Genomic DNA, 13,157 nt, shown 5'->3' on the forward strand with positions numbered 1-13,157 from the left:
ATATTGCAACATGGTACTCTAGAGCTAAGTTAGTTTTTTTTTACCTGCAACTGTATCATCATGACTGTTGATGATGACATCCAAATACCTCCATCTTCCAGTAATCCTCCACCTAATAGAGATCCAGGTCTTCCTCAATCAAGTCCCTATTATGTGCATCCGGCTGACAACCCTACCAATGTCATATTTACTCCTCTCCTCACAGATGATAACTATTGCATCTGGGAAAGAGGAACCCGAAAAGCCCTAAGTGCCAAAGCCAAGCTAGGTTACATTGATGGAACCATCACCAAACCCACGGATCCAACTGATCTCCTCCATTGGACTCGTGCAGACGATTTGGTTGGTAGCTAGGTTGAAAACTCAATCGATCCAGTTATCAAATTCAGGGTCATGTCTTTCTCGTCTGCACGGGAACAATGGTTAGAGATTAAGAACAGGTTCTCTCATAAGAATGCACCGAAACTGTTTGCCCTGAAACAATCGATTTCATCTCTGAAACAAGAAAATCAAAACGTTGCGATGTACTTTACTCAACTCAAGACGTTGTGAGATCAACTCGATACATTCATACCCCTTCAACCTTGCATCTGTGGTGCAGGAAAAAATTTCGTAGATCATCATACCCAAGATAGAGCCATGGAGTTCTTACAGGGGTTGCATGACCTTTTTTCTGCACTGCGCAGTCATTGTTTGTTGATGGAACCGTTGCCATCAGCATCCAAACTCTATAATCTCGTGAGGCAAGAGGAGGAGCAGCAAGGTATAAACTCATCCTCTCTTACTCAGGTTGAATCTGCTACACTTAATGTTTTTCGCAGTGCTCCCAACTTAGAAAGACCAAATCAGAGGTCTTTCTTTAATCCCGGCACTACATCCAACGCTGGCAATTGTACCAACAAGAGACCTAGATCTTTTTGTGACCACTGCAAAAAACATGGTCATACTCGGCTTACCTGTTGGAAGCTCAATGGATACCCAAAAGATCCGTCGAGATCCAGAGATATTCCAACTCCGGCATATGCTGCTGTTGCTATTGTTCCCAATACACAGGTTGCTCCTGGTATAACTGCATCTCAATATGCCAGACTTATGTCTTTACTTGAACCAAACAATGGAGACACTGTTGTCACTCCATTTGCCAATTTTGCAGGTATTACTCTGACTTGTTCTTCTAATGTTTGGATTATAGACAGTGGTGCAACTCATCACATTTGCTCCTCTCTCTCTTTTTTTTCTTCTTACACATTGGTTATGAACCCCAATCACGGTTCAATTACTAGATGGTTCGAATATATTTGTCACTCATATTGGGACTGTGAATTTATCTCCCAATATTCAGCTACTCAATGTTTTTCACATTCCAAGTTTTAAATTTAACTTGATCTCTGTAAGTCAGCTTACAAGCACAGCAAACTGCTGTATCAATTTCTCACACGAGTCTTGCATCTTTCAGGACCGTCTCACGGACAAGGAGATTGGATGGAGTAGGCGTATCGCTGGCCTCTACCATTTCAGTTTCCAACCATCAGTTTCATCTTTATCTTCTAATAAACCAGTGGATATATGGCACTGTCGTCTCGGTTATCCACATATGGATTGTTTTAATTTTTTATCTCGTAATTTTGCTTATGTTTGTTCTTCATTTAGACACTTGTGTGATGTATGACCACGGGCAAAACAATCTCGTCTCAAGTTTAATAACATTATTTCTTTATTAAAGCATCCATTTCAATTGATTCATGCTGACATATGGGGTCCTTTTTCTACTGCTTCTTTAACTGGTGCAAAATATTTTCTTACAATAGTAGATGATTACTCTAGGTGTACATGGGTATTTTTGATGAAAGTAAAGTCTGAAACCTTGAAGTTTCTCAAATATTTCTTTGCCTTTGTTATAAAACAATTTGGGCATCACATTACCAGCATCTCCTCTGGTATCAATTCATTAGTTATTCCTCAATTACAGACTTTCAGGTCCGATAATGGGTCTGAGTTTAAATCAAATGAACTTCAATCTTGGTTTCATCAAAATGGTCCATCAAACCAGTTGTATATATACGCCATAGTAAAATGGTATTGTTGAACGCAAGCATCGCCACTTGCTCAATGTTGCAAGGTCTTTACGCTATCAAGCTAATTTACCCATCCAATTTTGGGGAGACTTCATTTTAGCTGCAACATATTTGATTAACTAATTGCCAACACCGGTATTATCTCATAAATCTCCACATGAATTACTTCTCAATTCGCCACCAGATTATTCACATCTCCGAGTGTTTGGTTGCCTTTGTTTTGGAAGAAATATACGTATTTGTAACAAATTCGATGAACGTGCTAAGCCTGGCATTTTCATCGGATATTCGCATGGCCAGAAGGGTTACAAAATATTTGATCTATCATCAAAATCTGTGTATGTATCACGCGATGTAGTGTTTCATGAACATACATTTCCTTTTAAAGATATGTCTTCATCAGCATCAGTTCCTGTTGAGCCTTCACAGCCTGATTATTCTTATTACGACTCCATATTTCAGTCTCAATCATGTGGTGATATTCCGAATCCTGAGTATTATATCCCATGCTCTCAGTCTCAGTCGCATTCTGAGCATTCAGATCCTGTCGTACCTTCTCATGATTCCGCTGCACAACCAACTATTTCTACAGGCAATTCCATGAGTGGATCGTCTTCTGTCCGTTTCGCAGAATCAATTTATATCGATACTACTACTGTTCCAGTAGTTCAGTCACCTGCCGTATTGCCAGGCCAATCAGCCACATCTCCACCTATTCAGGTGCCTATCTCTCCAGCGATTCCATCATCAGCAATACATTCACATCCATCTCGTTCTCGTAATCCACCATCCTATTTAAAGGATTACCATTGTTTTTCTACTAAGGATGCATCTTCATCACTGTATCCAATGACAAATTATTTGTCCTTCGACAAATTCACTGCTTCACACAAAGCTTTTTTAGCTTCAGTTATTCTCACTGATGAACCGAGATCATTCCCTCAGGCAAATAAATGTCCCAAATGGCGCGCAGCCATGGCCAAAGAAATCATTGCTTTGGAAGCCAACGATGCTTGGATATTAGTAGATTTACCACCTGCTAAAACAGCCATTGGTTGCAAATAGGTTTTTAAAATCAAGTTCAATGATGATGGTACCGTTGAACGTTACAATGATCGACTGGTAGCCAAAGGCTACACACAACAAGAGGGTATAGACTACTAAGATACCTTTGCACCAGTAGCTAAGTTGGTTACTGTTCGTGTCTTATTATCTATTGCAGCTATTAAGGGATGGTCTCTTCATCAACTTGATGCCAACAACGCGTTTCTTCAAGGTGATTTGGATGAAGAAATTTACATGAAGCTTCCACCAGGTATGGAACGTCCAGGTGAGTCCAAAGTTTTCAAACTCAAAAAGTCTCTATATGGTTTAAAGCAAGCCTCTCGCTGATGGTTTGCGAAGCTTTCTTCAGTTTTGTTATCTGAAGGATTTGCTAAATCCTTATGTGATAATTCTCTTTTCACATATCATCGTGGTACAACCTCTATATTTTTTCTTGTCTATGTTGATGATATTATCATCACTGGTACAGATAATAACTTCATTAATTCTCTCAAATTGTGTCTCGCTTCTCATTTTTCAATCAAGGATCTTGGTAGTTTGAAGTATTTTTTGGGAATTGAAGTTTCTCGCTCATCCAATGGTATATTTCTATGTCAAAGAAAATATATTCTTGATATCCTTAAGGATTCCGGCCTCACAGGGGCTCGTACATCAGCTTATCCAATGGATACAAAACTCAAGTTGCTTCCTACAGATGGTACGGAATTGACTGATCCAAGCTTCTTTCGCCGTTTAATAGGTCGTTTGTTATATCTTACTGTAACATGACCATATATCACATACTCAGTTAATTATCTGAGTCAATTTTTGCAACATCCCAGATCAGTTCATATGGATGTTGCTCATCGTATTCTAAGATATCTCAAGGGAACCATTGGACATGGCATATTCTTGTCCTCATCCAGTTCTCCTTCTATTCATGGTTACACTAACTCTGATTGGGCAGGCTTCCCAATTACTCGTCGTTCTACCACTGGATATTTTGTTACCTTAGGTAATGGTCCAATTTCTTGGAAATCAAAGAAACAGCCTACTGTGGATCGTTCATCAGCTGAAGCTGAATGTCGTGCTTTGGAAAATCTAACTACTGAGCTTCAATGGTTAGTTTATCTCTTCAAAGACATGCACATTTCTTGTCCTCTTCCTATCACTGTTTCTTGTGATAGTCAAGCAGCAATTCATATTGCTCAAAACCCGGTATTTCACGAACGTACTAAACACATCGAGATTGATTGCTATTTTGTTCGTGAAAATTTAATAAGTGGATTGATTCTACCAAAACATCTTCCGTCGTCTGATCAACTGGATGATGTTTTCACTAAGCCTCTGGGAGCTCCGCAATTTGGTCGTCTAGTTGGAAAGTTGGGCGTTCGTTCAGGCTCTACCGCTCCAACTTGAGGGGGGGGGGGGGGGGTATTAACACATGCAAATATATAAGAAGATCAACACATATTAAGTACATGAAATGAAGAATATGGAAACAATATTAATACATGCCAAGAATAATATGTGATTGAATACATGCAATGTAGAATATGTAAACAAAGATTAGTACATGCAAAGAATAATATAGATGTAATTAGTTTTAATTTCTTTGATTTATCTATAGGAATAAATTTAATTCTCTTGATGTAATTATAGTATTAGGATCTTCACTCATTCAATGTATTTGTACAAGTATATATACAAAATAATGAAATTAATCTCAACACAGTTGTGTGAGATAGAAATCCCAAAACCCAATATTGCAACATAGTATTCTAGAGCTAGGTTAGTTTTTTTTTTACCTGCAACTGTATCATCATGACTGTTGAAGATGACATCCAAATACCTTGACATGACAGTTGTATTGGAAAGTAGGGGTGTGCAAAAAAATCGGAACCGCGGATTTCATCCGTATCGGTCCGTAAAATTGCAGGTAAAACTCAATCCACAAGATCTATGGGACGGACACGAATGGGATTCTCAAATCCGCACGTTTATACAGTTTGGTTGCGGTTGGACTTTGTAATCCGCGGATTTATCCGCACCGCCTGGAAAGTAAGATTTTTATCAAATAGTTGTGTTTGTGGAATGGTTTGTAACATATATGAACTCGAAAACGTGAAGAGAAGAAAAGTAAAAGGTTGATAACGTAAGTTTGAAACTGGGAAACAGAAACCAACATGGTAGCATGTAAAAACACTATACAGTGTAACAGCCCATAATTTTGTGAGGTTATATGCACGTTGCTTGATGAAGTGGGTACACTGTATATTACAGACTTCACACTAGTAGTAGTATACACGTACTGACTGACAACAATGATCGGTCGAGTCATATGTTCGAGTGATATGGTATCTGAATGTATGTTTCAAATAATAACATGGTCTCAAAGTTCCTTTTTTTTTCTTTTCCATCTAAATCCGCGGTTTATCCGCATCCAGCCCGTATCACCCGTTGATCCGCGGATGTTAAATCCGCGGGTGATTGGACCGGACACGGTTGGATTTTCCAAATCTGCGACTTTGACGGTTTGGACGTGGGTGACCCCTAATCCGCAACCGTCCGTCCGTTGCACACCCCTACTGGAAAGTGAAAACTACAGACAATCCCATTTTTCAGATTTTTTCCATTGTGAAACCCACGCCCAGAAATCTTCAGGCGCGCACCCATTCTCGGTGATAGAATTATGCACAGGTCCATCACTACAAGAAAAACTGGATTAAGCAACCTGGCAGTTTTGATTGGAAAAGCCCATATTGAATCGCTCTAACCCTTAGAGCGACTTAATTTGGCTCTCGCTCTTAAGTTGCAAAAGGTGGGATCTCTATAGGTCTAGAGCAGCTAGGCAATTGCTTTAATAATCAACCAACTATCATGTAGCATCTCCTTTGTTCATTGCTTCATAGCTAGACCGACTCACCTAGAGCAAGCAAAATAATCATCGCTTCATAGCTAGACCGACTCACCTAGAACAAGCAAAATAATCATCGCTTCATAGCTAGACCGACCTTCTTAGAACAAGCAAAATAACCATCGCTTTAGAGTTAGACCAACCATACTTGAGCAAGTGAAACGCCGATCGCTTCATAGATAGACCAACCAAAACTAGAGAGTGAAATACCGATCGCTTCTTAGCTAGACCAAGTACCCTTTGAGCAATTAAAATAAATTCTGATTGCTTCATAGCTAGACCAAGCAACCCAAGAGCATTTAAAATACCTATACATGGCCTGAAGTTGGTTGCTTAAACCAAATTTTTGTACTCCTGGTTTAGAAATCCGAAAATTAATTACAATTTAAAAATTAATACCGAAGGTAATTACTAATTAAGATTTCATAATTATAATTATCCACTTCCAATTAATTAAAACCATTCCTTAATTACACGTGGTATCAGTATCCCCACCCAAGCAAATTAACTTGTTACAAAAAAACAAAAACCATCAAGTTAACCAAATTGTTTGCAAACCATCCCCGAAAAGAACAAGAACCATACAGGTCCATACAGGTCCACGCAACAAAGTAACAAAAGGAGCCAGTGAAGGCAATGGACCTGTATGTTCACCAAAATAAAACTGCACATTCAACATTCATCCTATTCATCCTCTCCTGACAATTCATTCTCCTAATTATCATTAGCACATCCATCTGCCTGCAAATCATCATCGTCCCCAACATAATTGTTCTCATCTTCTTGCAAATCATCATCGTCCCTAGCATAGCCATTTTCATCTTCTTGCACATCATCCCAAGTAAATCGATCATCAACTTCATGTTCACCTTCATCTTGGGACTCATCTTCTGAATCATCTGGCACAGGTTGACAACCAAGCGTCTGCAAAACATCATTCAAGTACTCTCTGAGATTACGCTCCCTATTTTGAAGCTTTGAGATTTCTTTGTCTTGCTTCGCAACTTTCTTCTTTTCAGAGTCCAACTGTTCTTGGAGAGCAACCATTTGTGCTTCATTTTTCTCATATAAACTGAAGCGGGCAGCAACTTTTGACTTACGAGTACGCTTAGCCCCTATACGACGTGGATCAACAACCATTGCATATATTTCCTCAGGTGTGTGGTTGACTTCTCCTCGGCGAACCTGCTCACTGATCTGGTTCATCTCTTTCTGCATACAAGTTGTAAAAACAAGCAACTAAATCAAAATTCAAGCTTATGTAGCTACTATGAGGAAAATGAAGAAAAGACAACAAAACAAAACTACAGTAATAGAATAAGTAGAATTTTCATTCAAAATGCAGTAACTAGAGTAAAAAAGCAAAAGATAAATTGATCAAATACTACCCTATACAAATTTAAATTTCCTAGAAGATATGCATGAGATAATTCTAAGGGGTAAGAGTCAGTGCCCAAAGAAGTGGCATGTCTGTGAGTTTGTTACAAGTTGAAGAGAACTTAACCAAGTGAAAAGGCATGTGTCTATTATATCTACACTATCTCTTTTTTTCTTTGCAGTTTCATTTTATTGCCTAAAAAGATAAAGTTTTTGCGACCATCTCCAAACGGATTCAAGTTAAATATTGCAACATCTGCTAATCAAAGTCTTAGGAAGAATGAAAACATTGCCATCATACCAACAGTAAGAAATGCATAGCCAAAAAGCTACACAAATTTGAGCTACACATTGCCATCAGACCAACAGTAACAAATGACACATGCTGCGTATCTGGACGTTGTAGCTTGGGATGCTTAGTTCACATTTAGACCAACAGTAAGTCTCAAGCATTATTCAAATTTATTACTAGTAAGTGAAGGAGATTCGTACCTGCCAATCTTCACACAGTTTACCAAGCTTCTTAGCCTTGTGGGTTACCATGAACATACTGAGTGGATCAATCGGGAGATTTTTGCGCGCCTAATGAAATAGAACTTGTGAGTTTACCACCGTTAAAAGTAATTAACACATGAAGTACAAGGAAAAGTCATCAATGAGTAATTTAAAACTTACCCTATCATACGCTTTTCTGGCGAAACTCTCTGTGCCTTACGTGCATCCCTTGATTTCTCAGACGCAGCCTACAATTAAATATAAAAATGAAAATTAAGAGACACTCCTTCACCAAAAATATAGCTTTTTACTGTTTCTTATGATAGAGAAATCATAATCAGATTTACAAGCAACTAGCTGGACACCGCAGCTCCATGTTAAAGGTTAACACATAAAATATAATTATCCAAAATGTCAATTCATTGCAAAGGGTAAGACCAGCAAATTTTATATACCTTAAACTTTACATTAGTGTTAAAGAAGTCACACATATAAGCCCAATCATCAACATTGCGGATTCTTGGGGATGGATGTCGCAAAGCTTCCTCATGACTATCAAACGTTCTGTAGTATTCCGCCAACTCAGATCGATATCTAACATAAGCCAACCTCATTTGTGTTCTAATAGCCTCTTCAGCGTTTTCATCATCAGGTACTAAGATATAGTAATCCTAGAACAAAAAAAAAAAGTTAACTAGTGACCAGTGATCAAAAAATTCCAAAGAACTAGAAAAAAATAGAAACGGTGAATTAAGTATTACCCTGACAAGTTTAGATACTCTTGCTATCTTTTCTTCAGGCATGTTTCTAAACAAATGCACAGTCAAAGGGAAGTTGTCACTTTGGCGCACCCACATTCCTATCATGAGAATACATTCAAGGCTGAATGTACCCACCAAGCTCTTTTCAAAAACTTCCACTTTCAGTTTATCCGTGTCAGTATCTCTAATTGCAACTTTAGGAAGGGTGGTAATACCCCTAGTCTCTGTGAAAGAAACGGACATCACCCAACAAAATCAGTTTTTAGGATAATCGTGTTAACTATCAACTGTGACAGAATAGATAGAAGTTAACAGATTTTACTTATAGCTGGTGGATGGGCAGAATCAGTTTCCACAGGAGAATTTGAAGCTTCCTGCGAAAAACCTCAACGACTTAACTCTGGTGATATATCTTCATTTTCAGCCAACTGAGTTTGTTGTCGATGTGACAATCGAGGACTCCTACGAGGTGTTGATTCACATGCATCATGAGCCAATAGAGTACGTCGTAGAGGACTCCTACGAGGTGTTGACTCACGTTCATTACGAGCAAACTGAGTATGTCGTCGAGGAGACACCCGAGGACTGCTGTGGTGCACAGATGTCGGTTGAGAAGCTGAAGTAGAACGCTTCCTGCTACGATTTTCAAACTCAAGACGCTGTGGATGAGATAACTGCCTAGAAGCAGAACGTTGACTGAAGTTGCCTTCAACATCATTATGTGGTGGAACAGATGATTGACGCTTTTCTACATCACCCAACAACAATGATCGTTTTGCTTGAATTAAAGTTGGGGCCTTTGAGTACTAGATGCTTGTAATGCAATATCTATCACTGACTGTCTTCTGTTTAACGTCCTTTGAGGAGTTGTTACTGCTGCAGCAGGTCGCTTCCTGGACTTTGATACATTTAAAGACGTACCACTCATTGCTGCAGTAACCCCGTAAACAAAACAATTAGATATGAAAAAAAAAATGAAATGATACGATGAACAAAATAAGGGAGAAACTACGAGAAAGGGGAGAGGAGTCCCAGTGGCAGACAATGATAAAACTAAAACCTCGGAACTATTATGATATGCCGGTGCGTGATATTAATACAGATTTGAGTCCTAGTGAAGCAGCACAGGATTTGTACTCGGCTTATTCTATGGAAGATGTACAACTTGAACCGCAGCAGGATGATGATGACAATTTTGTTTGGGATAGGTGTGATGTTCCGGAAGAAACCGTCACTTACGTTGCGCCAGAACAAGGACGACGGAAAGCTGTCGATGATGCTGATGTTGAAAGTGTTTATACTACTAGCGATGATGATGATTTGCTCGAATTTGAAGAGTCTGACAACGAGATGGACTGGGATTAATTTTAGTTGTTTGTTTTCTTTCATACTGCCGTGAAACTGTAAAAGAAGCTTAGCTTTGTAAATGAAATTGGTATCTGTTTTTTTAATAAACAAAAGAGGAGTGGTATCATCAAAATCAAGCAAACAATTACTTATACTTCTTTGATCTGATGAAAAGAGAATTCCATTTGAAAAATGCTCATTACATTGGACCCATTTTCAAATCAATATCTGAGAAAAGAACAAGAAATTTAACAAACCAATCCTATTGCATTCATTTATGCGTGCATTACAGAATTTACTGGCACTACTCACCGGCCGGAGATCTGAACTGTGAATAATTGTTTACACCGATGAGTGCTGATTGATCACGTTTCTCATTCGATCAGTTGTTTTAATTGGGGGTTTTTAATAATCTGCAAAACAAGACAATTCAACTAAATGAAGCTAATTTTAAAGCAAAAGTCATTTAATCACGGGTATGGGTAATCATGTAAATCAAAATTGGAAATTGATCAACATCGCTTACTACTGCTAATCGTGGACGACTCCTTTTCATTACAACTCCGGTTTGTGATTTTGACGTAACCCTTCTAGTCGATGTTGGAGCTTCCATTGACAAAGAGAAGTTTTGATTTTGAATTTGGCCATTCATGTTTTATATCATTTGCTTCAGGCTTGAAGAAAAAGAAAAATTATTCAGAGACTTTGGTAACACAGATAATTAGGTAGAATGAAATGTGGAAACCGATACATACCGGAAAATCTCATACAATCTCTCTAATGAACGGGTAGTCGCTAAATTTAGTCGCTCAGATTGGTTTGACCAACCAAATACCTATTGAATCGCTGGTCATTCTAGCTCGAAGTAGGTAGCTACCAAACCTACAACGGCGGTTGCTATATTCTTACTGGTAAAAGCATTTTACCGACTAAACTACTCTATGTGGTCGCTCAAATTAGTGGATATATATTAATACCGAGCCGCTAGTTTGATAGTCGCAAGTTTAGTAGATTTATTCTTAAAGCGACTAAAATTATTGGTGCTTGCTAAGATTTTAGTTGCTTAAGCCATGTTTTCTTGTAGTGCATAATTTTGAGAAATTTTATTTTCGTTTTTCTTCTTTCCAAACTAACCTAAAATCATCGGATTCATCTCAGATCTCATCTTCTATGTTCTTCTCTTGATCTCAACAGCTTCATCACCATCTTAATCTTCGATTTCCAGTAAATCGACAAAGAAGAATCGATAAAAATCTTTATCAAAGTTGAATCTGAAGATTCAATCGTTATCAAACAAATCTGAATATTTAGTCGTTATCAAAGAAATAGAGACGCATCCATGGTGGATTCACATCCAGACGAAGGAAGAAAGAAGATTGGTGGCGGTCTATTGGAGATGAAGAACTTAGGGTCTGAAATTGATGATTCAGTGAATAAAAGAGATGAAATTTTATGTTATTCCGGAATAGGATTTGAATCTGAGAATGATTGTGGTATGAATTGAAGTTCCAGATGAAGATTGAGGAAGAAAATGGGGTCGATAGGTTGTTTTAGAAAAACAATTAAGGGTTTGAGAAGATTGAAGATCATACAGTAAGGAAGAATGGGTTCTCGTTTTCACGAAAAAGGTGATAAATCAAGACAAGTTGATGAATTCAGGGGTTCAAAAATTGCATATTAGGGTTTGAGGGATTTAAATTTACAGATAGAGAAGATGAATTAATGTATGCAAGAAGGAGTTATTGAAACATGGAAGTTATTGAAACAGGAAAGAAGATGATGATGCTGTTATGACTGCATAACCTGTCATGCAGTCGAGAAAATGTCCGCATAACATGTTATGAATTCATGCAAACGGATGTATAAGCTGTTATGCATCTACAAAATTTGTTGCATAACTTGTTATGCAGTCCAGAAAATGGTTGCATAACACGTTATGCATCAACTTATTTGTTAGTATCGAAACCAGCAATAAAAAATTAGTGCATAACTTGTCATGCACCTACAATAATTTTTGCATAACATGTTATGCAGTCATGAAAATAGATGCATAACCTGTTATGCGTCCGAAAATTTGGCTGCATAATGCATTATGCATCAATTTTATATGTCCGCACTAAAATCAACAAAAACAATGACTACATAACCTGTTATAGATGCATAACTTGTTATGCAGCCGAGAAAATGATTTCATAATTCGTTATGTGTCTGCTTTTTCTGTTGGATTCAGGCATATACAACGTTTTAGTGGCAGCATAAACCAAAATAATGGATGCATGAACAAAAATATAGTTGCATAACGTGGTATGCATCTTTTGTGGTGTATGCATATTGTGTTATGCATCTTTTTTGGAGGCTGCATAACGAATATGTAGTCAGTTTTCGAATTTTTCCCATAAAATGATGATCACCTCCAACTTTTTCGTGAAAAACAAAAATTTGATATTGTTGTTTGTCCTCGTTGTGTAGCTCTCTTAAAAAGATTTCCAACGATATAAAATTTGTAAAATTTCAAGACGCGGTTTTTTAGATATGTTATATCCAAGTGGCGTTGCCAATTATACCCCTGATGCATAACCCGTTATGCAGACGTTTTTCAAAATTTCATATAATACGGGTGTCACGGAACTAAAAATTAATTGTGAATCTGACAATGAGAATATTATTTCTTTTGAATCTACGCCTAATTTTCTCGACTGGAAAGCTAGGAGAGTGAGACATGGAGTATCACTTCTCTTTTTCAATAGAAAGAATGAAGAGTCTTGCTAATGCTAACCATTGTTGTTCTGTATCTACTGTACCTACTGATCTGCAGAACATGCAGATAGATTTGCAATTTCAACCATGGGACCTCCTGATACAGATTACATGAAAATCAATTCAGATGCTTCTTCCAAAAAAAAAAATTATAAAAAATAAAAGGTAAAGCAGAGGACATATCTTGGCTAATTGACAGAAATGGCTCCAATATATCCATAATTCATGGAACAAATAGGGTAGGTAAGGCCCTCACATGTGGGACATATAAGTTTCTAAAAAAGCCTTTAGGTCCAAAGAAGTGAACCGCCTCGTTATCGTAGATGTGACTCTTTTAAACTGATTCTATGTGATTGTGCAGGGTATTCTTTGGAGGCAAAAGAC

The sequence above is a fragment of the Papaver somniferum genome, chromosome 2 (assembly GCF_003573695.1).
Source record: "Papaver somniferum cultivar HN1 chromosome 2, ASM357369v1, whole genome shotgun sequence".
Lineage (NCBI taxonomy): Eukaryota > Viridiplantae > Streptophyta > Magnoliopsida > Ranunculales > Papaveraceae > Papaver > Papaver somniferum.